This window comes from Alosa sapidissima, chromosome 3 (assembly GCF_018492685.1).
Source record: "Alosa sapidissima isolate fAloSap1 chromosome 3, fAloSap1.pri, whole genome shotgun sequence".
In the NCBI taxonomy this organism is placed as follows: domain Eukaryota; kingdom Metazoa; phylum Chordata; class Actinopteri; order Clupeiformes; family Clupeidae; genus Alosa; species Alosa sapidissima.
Window position 1 is genome coordinate 25,008,862 of NC_055959.1, and position 12,313 is coordinate 25,021,174.

General features: G+C 40.1%; 1 long non-coding RNA gene across 1 annotated transcript in view; it reads right to left on the reverse strand.

Moving 5' to 3' along the window:
• Positions 1-1,832: 1,832 nt before the first annotated feature.
• The window catches only part of LOC121706056, a 33,845-nt gene continuing 23,364 nt past the window's right edge, over positions 1,833-12,313 (reverse strand). Inside the window, exon 3 of the long non-coding RNA XR_006030964.1 lies at positions 1,833-1,894. This is a non-coding gene — a long non-coding RNA (uncharacterized LOC121706056). The remainder of the gene's footprint in view (positions 1,895-12,313) is intronic.

Below are 12,313 nucleotides of genomic sequence, written 5' to 3' on the forward strand. Positions count from 1 at the left end.
CAGTCTGGAAACCATAAAGACCTTGACAAAGATAGAACAGCCGTTTACGCTGCGGAGTGTAGTGGAGTGGCCGTCCTCGAGTCCCGTATAAGCCGCCTCCCAGTACCCCGTTGCAGCCCTTTATCTAGGCCAGCCACAGAATGAAGAGCCTAATCCATGAAATCACTGCCTTCGTAATACACAACGCTGTTTGTTTGTGAAGGCCCTCATGCTGCAAACACATACTGTATGCTGAAGCGCAGGAGCGATAAAAGCTGGAAGTCTCCGATGAGTCAGAGTACGGGTCGGCGGAGGTCTTTTTTCTGCAGGAAGAGAATAGAGTTTGGCCAGTCATGTTATGAGTACATTTCCCTCTGGGGACCAGCCAAGCTGAGCAGTCAAAATTGGCCAGTATATAAAGAGCACCGGAATATTAACAATAGCAAGAAATTGTGAATGTCTGAAAAAGCTTAGTGTTTTGTCATTAAATATTGGACTGAAAACAAATGATAAAACTGTGACAACAGCATGGAACCAAGGTCATGTTTACAAATAGAAGGGAGGACAAAGTAGCACAAAGGCACAGGAGATATGAGTTTTCAAAGAAGAGTGCAGTGGATGCAGAGCTCTAGAAAGCACCAGGTATAATTGACATCCGGAAACATAATGGTTCATTTTTTTACAAACAGTTGCCATGTATACCAGTAACTTTATTATCTTTTTGTTCGCTTCAATTTCATTTCACAGACCAGGAACCTTATAACATGACACAAACCCAGTAAGGACAGAAACCCATTCATCAGCAGCAAGCAGGAAAGGTCAACCTGGGCACCGCACACAACTCATCCCTCGTTAGCACCGACTCTCAGAACTAACTTTGAGAAGTTCCACATTGTCCTGGCGATGTGGAACAACTTGATCTCAAAGTTCCATAAAAGATTCAGTCTGGATCTACTGTATGTGCCTGATAAGCCCCCCAAACCTCCTCTACACCATTACGTCTCCAGAGTAACGGAGTTCTCTCATGTCTCCACCCTCTGTGGGGGATGTTTAAAAGAACTGACATCATTGCTGAGTCTGTTGTTGTCTGGAAAGACAATATTAGAGCATCTTTAAAAGGTCCCATTCCTCTAACCTTTTTGATATTTGTGCATCTTGGGTTTTTATTGATCACAATAGTCTGTATCATCATAACATATAGAGGCCACCAGTTTTCACCTTCAATGCTGTTTGTGCATAACAGTGTCTACAAAGTAGCTTATGCATGAACATGCACATACACAGCACCACACAACACTGACTGCCTTCCAGTTGTTGTTGAGACTTTCAGACACTGCTCTGTGGTTCATTTTTCCTCCACAGAATGTAATTTCTCTCCCCTCATCAAACAGGTATTGATCATGTGATTTCTTCGTCTCGCGGGTATTGATCACTCTGCTGTGTTCGATCTCCTGCATGCCACAGCCTGGTTTCTCGCTCCATTTAGTGAAGGCTAGGGTCAGCGAAAGCCATTGACCACTGCACACCAAGTCGTAATGACCTCTAAGGATGATGCTGGTGAATGTAGCACAAAGGTCAAAATGAATTTAGATGAAGTTGTCACTCCATTTGGAGCTATGCATATAATATATAGAATATCATGTTTGTTGGTTATCATTCTCCAAAACTTCAGCAACGCATACAATAGTCTCTCATTACCTGTGATATAAAAGCAACAGTGGAAAAATAATGAGATATGAGAAGAAGACCCACCTGTACATACCAATCTCTACACAGTCCATCTTTATCTCATTGAGGCCATCTCAGGTGGCATTCAGAGATGCTGTGAGTCTCTTCCCCCAAGGGAATGTGAAGCAGGGTTGGTGTCACATCTCTACCCACTACTGGCCATCTGCCACCTTCTGTTGTGACAGACCTGACAACACATGAAACCAGGCCGTGAGATGTTCACACCAAGAGGATCCAGTAAATGCAACATTAGTTCAGTTGCAGAGTGTTATTGCCAACTGTGAGCAGAAGTGGGGTTGTATGTACAGGTCTTAGGGCCTTATCTTATGCCCGCAGCATCGGGGTGCCAGGCAGGACTCAACATGCCTTCTCTAGTTTGTGACCAGTGTGGCACTTTACCTAAATAGCAAATCAATGGAAAACTGGGTTGCAACCAAAAAAACTGAGGTGTGCGGACTGATCTTAGATTGCTATTTTGACGCCACTGAAAATGATTACAACACCGGTCTGGTCTAAAAGGCACAGTATTTCACTTTTTGCACATCAAGAAACCTAGCTAATGAGTCCCTAGCCATGCATGTTGAATGTCAACCAATGTAAAACTAAGAAAATGTTATTTTAATATAAAACTCTTTATTGTATTGGAAAATTGAATGGATGAACTTGATAGCAAAGTCAAAAGGTTATATAGGTGTCCAAGAAGATGCCTGTATAATTTGAAATTAGTAGCAAAAGTCAGGTGGTGCAACCAGGTAAAATATTATTACACTATGCAAGATTTTCACCTTTACAAAGCCAATTTGATGGTAAACAAACTTGTAATAGGTGAATCGTTCACCTAGCATAGCTATACAGCATATATATGTAGCGAGTCCCTACAGAGAAAACCTGAAGAACTGAACTAAACTGAAGAACTGGTTGAAACATGTGTTGTACCTAATTATTCTATTAAACAATATACTTTTTAATTTGTGAAAGTATTTACTCACATTTTAAATGTAAAGTTGTATGTTGGAAAACCAAAATACCCACCCTCTACAATAAAGTATTCATAGATTACTTTTATTACCAAGGTCAACTACAAAATAATAATGTGTTAAGGACTGTAGACACTCTCAGGTATACTTACCAAAAAAAAAAAACAAGTAATAACGTAATAACTTCCCACCAACGTAATAAACCACCAACGTAATAAAAATCTGCTCAAAATCAGCACGTTTTAAATGTAATAATCCTGCCAATGTAATCATTTCCCACCAACGTAATAATTCCCTACTGCCAACGTAATAACCCAATTTCCCACCAACGTAATAATTATTACGTTTGCAGGAAGTTATTATGTTGTATTAACTTCCCACCAATGTAATAAATCACTGATTTAGTAATATTATATCAGTTTTTGTCATGTAAGGGTATAGTTGTTTAGTTGTTGATTTACACATTCCCTGTACCATAAATATGGCATTTTTCATCAAATTGCCTCAAGACCTTATGATATCCTTCATAAAAGGCATTTGAACACATAAAATTTATTGTGACTAATTTCTTTGAATTTTGAGTGATTTATTCAACTTGGTCACACTTTTTTTGTTTACGGTCAAAAATGACCGCCATAGGAAATGAATGCGAAAGAGTATAATTTTCATCAAGGAGATGAAAAGGGCCAGTCACATTACACGCGACATGCGCTATGAAATGCATTGTAGTCAATGGCTTGCGCACGCAAAAACTGGTCTGTTGCTGCGCTCAGCAAAGCGCAGCACAAGCGGCATTTTGCTACATTGTATCCTACAATGTTCAGTCACAGTGCTTTGAGTACATGATAAAGCACTCTATAAATAAAATGCAATCAGAGTGCAGGTTTTGTACTGTGGTTTGAGGCCAGGTGGGGTGACTGCTTTCTCCTGTCGCTACATAATGCCAGAAGTGAAAGGGCTTGCTGTGATGCTAATGGAAGTGTGCTCAAAGTAAGAGCTGTATGAGGGACCCTTAGGTCAGGTCGACCCCTGTATGAGGGCCCCCATGAAAAGGCGATGCATTAGTGAGGCATCTGTGTCTGTGATTAACAGTGGATGGAAGGATGGAAGAGGGGCACCTGTTTGTGTGAATGTCAGGGTATCTGCACATTTTCCAAGTGCAAATTTAAAGACTTTTAAGACCTTTTCAAGACATCTAAATGGAAAAATTAAGACTATACCACGGCAAAAAAGATACAACTCAAAACTGTTTTATGCAATAGTTTTTTTCTACTAATTTTAACACCCACCCCATTTTGGATGTCTACAGACGTTACCAAATATATTTTGGCAAAAAAAAATAATTGTGTTTACCTTCACAGCTATAAATGCCCAATTTTAGGGTCTGGGCTGCTTGCTTTTGAAGCTGGCTGTACATATCTGGTTGTGCTACTGTCTGAGGCTGTTCTTCACCTGTGTCTGTAGTAGCCTAGGCTACTTGCATGTGTACTGGACTGGACTCCCTTCAATTTTTTTTTCAAAGGTAGACTATTTAAATATTTTAATAAGCCTACTAACTTTACTAGGCATCTATTGTCCCATATGCAGCACAGCAAATCAAAGTTAATCCACTTCTTTACATTTTGCATACCAGTTGTATTTAAACCAACTAAAGCTTGACTGAAACATTGTAAAACCATTAACATCTCAAGCACGCACATATTATGAACGCACTTACAGATGCGTTTTTTTATGTAGCCAGTCGCCGACATTAAAAAAAAATATGCGGTTATATTTCACAACTTTTGCGAAGTACTAGGAAAGGCTGGCAAGCAAGATGCAGACAGATATTACAGGTAGGCCTATTATAACTTAGACATATATTTACTTAGGCTAGGCCAGCAAAACACGCTAGAGATGCAACAGATCAACTTAATCTGTATTTCCTCTGTCGGTCTGTGGTTCCTTCATAAATTGCGCAGCAAATTATCAGACGAGTGACAGAAGCACCGCGCACAATTTGACCAGCAGTCTTCGCGTCCATAATTTGTAAAACGATGCTGCGTCCGAGCAAAGATTCTAGAAGCCGAGCGCTTTTCAACTCCAAAAAGGAGGACAAATGAGCGTCCGGCTTGAGGCTGCACTGGACAGGGGTTTTAAACTGTCCGGCCCAAATCCGAACGTAGGCCACCCTATCGCTAACTGGCTTACCAGCTCCTTCTCAGGCTCTATCGCTTGCATAGGCCTACGTAGGCTATCTCTCAGCCCTCGGCTACAACACGAAACGTAAGGCATATTTTTACATATTTTTACCATTTTCACACCTTTAACGACACCTGTGAAAAACACCTTCACTCTGCAACCACTACACTTCCTTCAGTAGCCTTAGAGCCACAATTACACGAAACCGGATGGAGACATTTCACTCGCTCTCCCGCACTCGCTGGCAGTCCCATACACAAATTTAATACCTCCTTTTCGAAAATTCAAGACATTCCAGTCAATTTAAGACTTTTTTAGGCCTTAAAAACCGAAAGTTGTATTTAATACTTTTTAAGACTTTTTAAGGATCCGCGGGAACCCTGGAAAGTGTGTGAGTGTGCTTCATGAAGTTTTACAAAATGCCAGTGCTATGGTTGAGTATGTTGCCTTGACTACCATACCAACATCCATTGAGGCAACAAATATTAAAAATATATACATAAAAAATATTATCATTGCTATTTTTATAGTGTACATTTTTAATTTATGTTAAAGTTTTGCCACTTTGCCGCCCTTGCGCGTGCCGCGGTCAAAGTTCAGGTTGTACCGCGGCACGCTGTAAGTCATTGGTATTTTGCGCTGAACCCAGCGGCAAGCACAACACAAATCTTTGGGACGTTACCTCAACCAAGAGCAACCTAGCGGTGAGTGCAGCGCATACCGTGTACAATGTGATAGCCCCTTAAGACATCTCCATACATGCACTCCTACAAATAAGAGCAATTAAAACTGTACGAACAGTAAATTAAGTTGGGTAGCAATGAACAGTGTTTAAAGGTTAAAACCTTTAGTGGGGGCCAAGAAGATTACTGCATAGGCAATAATTGTTTTTCTACCTTTGGTTATTTTCATCACTTTTTTACTGGGGGCCAGGCTACACAGTTGTGAATGCACCCATAGTGTTTCTACCTTCTCTTACTGGAGGCCAACCAGTAAAGCTGCACAGTTTCTACCCTTCTAACTTATGTTTCACTAGTTCACATTCCATAATTTGCATAAAGATAATAAATTAAGCATAATAGAAGAGCATGCCCCTGTGTTTTAAGCCCTCTGTCTTAGTCTTTGTTGGTCTTTAATGTTGCTGGTCATGTTGTTCATGCAGTTTTGGTTATTTTCCAAGTAAAAATTCCTGAGTATTCCGAGTTTGATGTGCCTTGCCTTGCCTTGCCTTGCCTTGTGTTTGCGTCTGACTGTCCCAGCAAACCATAACAGAGGCAAGGCCTAACTGATAAAAAACTTATTAGATGACTTTAGAAACTTATACGTTTTTCTTTGATTTGTTCATTGCTTCTTTACATGAGTAGCCTATTGATCGCTATTGTAGTGGAATGACACAAACGACAAATGAATGAAATAGCCTACCTCATGTGATAGACATTATAGAACATTACACAGTGTTTGTAATGATTAACAGGGATTTATTTGTCACATGTGTGTGTATGCGTGTGTGTGTGTGTGTGTGTGTGTGTGTGTGTGTGTGTGTGCGCATGTATGTGCATGTGTGTGTATGTGCGTGTGTAGCTGATGTTAGCCAAAGATACCTGTGATTAAAACGCCTCGCTTTTGCTTTTTCATTTTTAACTAGGTGGCGCTCAAACGAGGATTGAACGATATGGGATGGGTTGACATGGCCCCTTGAAACCAATATACGCTAAAATGTTGGTCATCCTAGGCCCTACGGTTGTTGAGATATTCACAGAAAACTGTGTCCGGCCTACCTTGGGGGGCCCGGTGACGCGGGTGGGCGACGGATCATAGTGTCCCGGAAATCGTTGACAGAAATTCATTGAAAAAAAAAAAATCCGGAAGAAAAAAAAAAACTCTGACTAAACCTATATGACCGCCACTTTGTTAGTGCGGCGGTCATAATAATACAAGTCTAAGACCACTGCAGCAACTTCTTTTCAATGCCTGCAATTCAAAGCACTTTTGCTGACTCCCACATTCTCCAACCATCACAGCGTTCCATCTTCTAACAATCACAACGTAGCATGAGGTCAAAATGTATTATTTTTTATGTTCCTGTAACTTGGCCTTTAGACATGGACATTGTATAACGACAGGTACTTGGTGGCCCTCACAAAAAGAAATCCGGAGGCCATAGCCAACCCCCCCATTCCCTTCACCCTGGGACCTGTCCCTATAAATAAATATGGGAATCTGGGACCTGTCCCTATAAATATATTACATTTAAAAATCATTTACTATAAGGTTCTAGGGCTGCCACAGACTACAATTATGGCATTTATTTAAGTGAAATAATAACAAAAGAGGTGTCCATGTAGCTTTGCTTGGCTCCTAGTAAAGGTGATGAATAATAAGTAGAGGTATAAGTAAAGGGGGGGGGGGGGGGGGGGGGGGGTGGCGCTAAAAAGTTTTATAGTTATGAGATGGTTTAGATGGTGACAATTATTGACAACTATACCCTTACAACTGATAAAACAGATATACACTAATATCACTAAATCAGTGATTTATTACATTGGTGGGAAGTTAATGTAATAATCTTTTAACCTTCCCACCAATGTAATAACTTTTAATGAACAAATGTAATAATTATTGCGTTGGTGGGAAATTAGGTTATTACGTTGGCATTAGGCAACAGTTATTACGTCAGTGGGAAATTATTACATTGGCAGGATTATTACGTTTAAAACATGCTTATTTTGTGCAGATTTTTATTATGTTGGTGGTTTATTACGTTGGTGGGTTGGTTACAGGGCTTTTTTAAGAAACTTTTGGTTGCGCGACCTGATATTGTTTGGGTGGTGAAATTGCAAATACAGTCTAAAATGTATTAAAACCCCTGTAAATGCTGCACAGCCATTAACACCTTGTTTAAACACAGTCTTCCAACATTCTTTAAATTTTTAAAGATTATTTTGAAAACAAGTTTTTAAAAGCCTTATTTGTCAATGACCCAAATAACAAAATATAAGACTATTGTTGCTCAATATGTCCAGGCAACTGCAGAACGTGTGCGCACACACACACACACACACACACACACATACACACACCTATTTCTGCAAAGCAAGCTTTGTTGGAATCCTTCTGTTGCATAGATGGTTGCACATGACAGCATTCCTTCTGCAGAGATGCATTCACTCGTCATTACAATAGCAATGTACCATGGTGAAAGTGCTCCTGGCTTTTGAAGGGAATGGGAGAAGGTACTCTTTATAGTTTATTGGATGTTACACCCAAAACACACCCATGCTTAAATAAGAAACGTAAGTACAACCATTTTGAACCTTGCACCTACCGTGTGATCATTTATTCTGCAGTCAAACTAGTAAAAGTGGACTTTGACGCACCCCTAAATGAACTTAAACCATAAGCTTTAGACCACATGTTCTAGATCATCAAAATAGGGCCCTTAAACATAATGGGAGATGGCACTCTCATTGGTTTATTGCATGTTTTTCACAAAACACACCTATGATTAATTAAGAAACTGAAGAACAACCATTTTGAACACCTGGCGCAGAGACCACTTGTACTGCTGTCAAAATATGTAAGTAAATGTGGATTTAGACACACCCAAAACACACTTACGTCTCACACTTCAAACAATCCATTGAGATCACTAAAAGAGAGCTCTCAGAGTGTATGACAGAGATTGGTGAGGGTTAAAGGAGGAGGGGAGGGGCCACTACTAGAGTAGAGATGTGGTGGAAGGGATGGGGGCTAAGAGCCATCCATATTACGTTAGCACGAACTAAAAGGGAGATTATTCCTTGCATATTACAGCCCAGTCTTAATTAGGCTTGTCTGATGTGCGGCAGAACCATTATGTTTCCAATTAAGTTCCTATCAGCCTGCAGAAATAATGGGATATTGCACATCAAAAAAGTCTGGCATTACCACTCAGACAAGATTATGACAACCATCTAATGGAGATCTGCCCATTGCAGGAGTGGTATGTCTGTGTGTGTGCATGGATGTGTGTGTGTGTGTGTATGTATGTGTGTGTGTGTGTGTGTGTGTGTGTGTGTGTGTGTGGGTGTGTGTGTGTGTGTCTGCGTCAAGCAGCTGAACGAGACTTATCTTCTTCTTGCAGAGGCCAAACTCTCATCAGTCTCGTTGCCATCGGGTCATTTACACACGCAACCCAGCAAAATAGCCATTATGCACATCATGCCATTCACCAATCATCTGATGGATACACATGCTCCCCCTCCCATCTGCCTTGTGTGGTTAGGGGAGACAAGAGAGAATCTCAAGGGGAATCGAAAAATATGAGCAAACACCGAAAACAAATCTTGATTGCTTCATTATTTGGCAAGGAGAAGAGGGTAGAGACTCCGAAGCTACTGTTGCCTTGCCATTTCCTGAATATGTAACAAATATTGACAGAATGAGGGACTGCTTCTCTCTTGGGGCCAGTCCTGGTCTTTCTGTTCTGTTTCATTCCACACCGAACCACGCTCTTATAGAACTATATTTAGAGGCAGAAAAGAGGGGAAACATCTTGTCACTCGAGAGCAATAAAATCTACCAGAGGGACGGTTTCTTAGTATACTCTTTATTAATGTGTCAGGTTAAAAGGGATCCTCAAAAGCACACTGGGCAAATATGAAAAAGACTGAAATTGAGGTATCCTTGAGGAAATAAACATCAGTGTGCTAAATGCATAAACAGTCATCAGTTCTAATCATGGAAAATGTGCTATACACACACACACACACACACACAGACACACACACACACGCAAACACAGACAAAATAAACTAGACAAAAATCTCTTACGGGTTGTAAACAGTATCAACATTAATCAGTTACATAAATACAGTAGCATTCATCGTTTTGCTAACAGTTCTGATATTGTCTCCCAGGCTTGTGAGTGGGAGGGCAGGAGGCCATTAGTATGAGGTTCCACATGACAGACAAACATGCTTTCTCTGTATAGCTTGCAGAGAACTAAAACCCTCCCTGTCAAATCACTAATAAGCACAATCCTCATGACTACATAATTAGTTCTAACCAAATTCACAAGCACCACTTTGTGAACCACTGCTCAACTCTTGTATTTATATGTCTACAAATGACACTGACAGCTGATATTTATTAATAAATAGGTAATAAAAAAACAACATCATCGGCTGTCTATGCAAAGATATTGTTTGCCCATTTTATGACCACTTACCAGGAAGTTAACATAAAAAAGCTTTTTAAGGGCTAAGGAGGTGGGGCACCCTCCTCTCTATATGAAAATGGTGCTGTTGTGCTGTAGAGCTATTTATGCACCAGGGCAGAGGGGTCTTCTCACGTCTTAGAGGTTTGAGTGTTCAACAACACTGAGCACCAGGTCATGGGGGAATTTCAGATGATGAGGTGGAGCAGGTAGAGGGCTTTTAATATAAGACTAATCATAATAGTGTAACAATACTGATCGGCTGTCATGGAGAAGCAGTGACAGCTTTAACGTTAGTTGTCATGGTGTTCTTTGCTAATGCTGTTTTGGGTGTTTTTTTGTGTATCTGCATGATGTTAGATGGTTCCTGCAGATACAGTAGTGGTAGTTGTAGTTGACTACATTTTATATTACACGGACATAATGCTCAGGGTTCAGTCTAAATATAAATGCTATTTGGGTCAAGATGAGATTTAGGAAATTGTCTGCATGTCTTTTTAAATACAGATATATTTATCCTTCCTTTCAGAAAGTGTTCCTTTACTTAATGCAATCTGCACTGCATTGCCAAAGGATAAGGCACTTCCTAAGCCTAGATTACAGGGGTCACTAAATGTGAGAAGCAGCTCTGAGAAAAAGAAAGAGGGGGGGGGGGGGGTCAGTGCTGTCTCCCTGTGTATTCATTCCTATATTTTCCTTCATCTTGAGGCAACTGGTCTGACTCAGCAAAATGTATCATTCATGATGTGACCTGACCTGACACAGTGACTCAGAACACATTTCCAGACAGACCGTGCACATCCCGTTTGTTGGCTTGCCACACGGATTTCTACTCCTGATCTCCAAAAAATGTCACACAAAGACAAAAGCGCTTCTACCAAATATGACTACGCTGCATACATCTGAACAGACAAATAAATAAATCATGCACTTTGGGAATGTTGTTCTCAAGTGTGCTACCTACAGTATTTACTGCAGAAGAAGACTTAGATAAACTAGATGTACCGCATAGCGGTACAAAATATGACCGCCGCTCAGTCCTGTACAGTACATCCGTTCCGCGAAAATAAATCAAACTAATCAATTTGTCTCCATCTTTTACTCCACCCCCCACTCTTGAAACTTTTGTGTATGCTTGTTAGGCATGCCTGTGTGTGTGTGTGCGGCTGCACAGAAAGTAGCCTACTGAAAAGGTGAATAGATTGTAGAATAGCCAAAGAAGTTGTAGCATTGTTATAAAACCTTTAAAATCTCGAAACAATCACAAGTAGGGCAGTTCATCACAGTTCATCCATTGCAACTGGATTGATGAAAGGTCACTTACACCTGTAGGCTACATTGTATTTGGGAAAAGCAAAAGGTATCAGTATAATGTTATATTTGTACTTATTTATTTATTAATAAACAAAAACATCTCTGTCAGTTCCATGCCGTTTTCAACAGCTATTAAAAACAAAGGTAATTTTTGGATGGATGGATTTTTTGTGAATGTTTCTTCTTCTACATAAGATTTTAGTCATCTTTAGTTCATGTGATACTTTATTGTCAATGCACAAATTAAGTAACAGTAGTCTGAAACGAAATGCTGTTTTACATCTAACCAGTGGTGCAAATAACTGACATGTCCAAATGGGCCTTGATTAAATGCGCTAGACTGTTCATACACATTTTAGCGGGCCAAAGTTGAAGAACTGTTGTCCGTTATTGTTCGTGCAAATATTAGTGGTGTGCGATACTGTAAAATTTGGTTTCGATCCAATACCAATTAAATATAGGGCCAGATACCGATACCAATACTGATATTTGTAACTAAAAGCAGTTTATGTACTTTTATGCAGGGGCCGAACAGTGTGTTATGATTTATGACGTGAATAAAACATGAATATGCTAATGATTTCCACTGTTAATAATTTACAAACATTTCAGCAACGAAACATTGCAAAGCGGGCATGTGAAGGAATGGTGTTTGCTTGACTGTAGGCTAGCCCTTGGTGAAACAGGAACAATGCATTTTGAACAAATTGAGTGATATTGGAAGTGAACTGAAATTAAAGTATCGATCCCATCACGCTGGTATCGATCCGATACCAATACCAATGTTGGTATCGATACTATCGATATTTGGATCGATATGCCCACCCCTAGCAAATATAGGCTGATTCATGTTCCCTTGCATTGTGTAACTGAGGTCCATGGCTAGTCTGGCTTTCACCAGACCAAGCTCAATCTTTTAAGAAATCAAAAAATAAAT